The sequence below is a fragment of the Opisthorchis viverrini genome, assembly GCF_000715545.1.
Source record: "Opisthorchis viverrini unplaced genomic scaffold opera_v5_66, whole genome shotgun sequence".
Classification (NCBI taxonomy): Eukaryota; Metazoa; Platyhelminthes; class Trematoda; order Opisthorchiida; family Opisthorchiidae; genus Opisthorchis; species Opisthorchis viverrini.
Window position 1 is genome coordinate 1,001,539 of NW_008751723.1, and position 764 is coordinate 1,002,302.

The following is a 764-nucleotide window of genomic DNA, read 5'->3' on the forward strand; positions in this document are numbered from 1 at the left end:
TACCTTTCCCACTTCGGACTACCGATTCGACCATGCTCAGTCGATGCTGTTGGATATCTCTTGGACCTATTTTTCTCTTTCGCTGGAGAAGGAGTAGTTTTAGCGACCCAGTCACCCACATATTTAACTGTTCAACTCACAGTCGCTCACTGGATCGCGAGGCTTGTCTTTTTTCTCATAAGCACAAACACGTCACATTAAGCTGACTCATCGGTCATCGATTGTCTGCACCGCCTAGTCAGCGTAGCAACCACTCATGTGCCGACGCACCCATCTATACGCACTGGGACCTACATAAAGCGAAACCAAACCCAGTCAGCACACACAGACTCGCGCGCGCGCAGGGAGCAAGGAATCAGCCAAGCACTTCAAGTCCACGGACAATCATGGAACACTTGTAGCAGCCATACTGCGAAGAAAACACGTTCCCACCGTCTGGACTTTTACCAAGGGACTCTCACATACGATAAGTTCCCCTTTTGACGTGCTCCAAATTTAATATTGTCCCTTATTTTATAGATGCTGCAAATCGTTTCTGTAAACTACTGTCAACCACATTAAAGTCAGTTAAAAGTGCATGTATTTCCTGAGTTGTATTATGGCCATCCTCAGCTATGCACCAATAGCCGACCGACCAACCTCGCGACTGATGGTTTTTGCTGGAATGATTACACCATCAAGGCATTTGCCGTGATAGAGAACCTCGTCTGCTCAAAAAAATATTATGGCCATCCTCAGCTATGCACCAATAGCCTACCGACCAA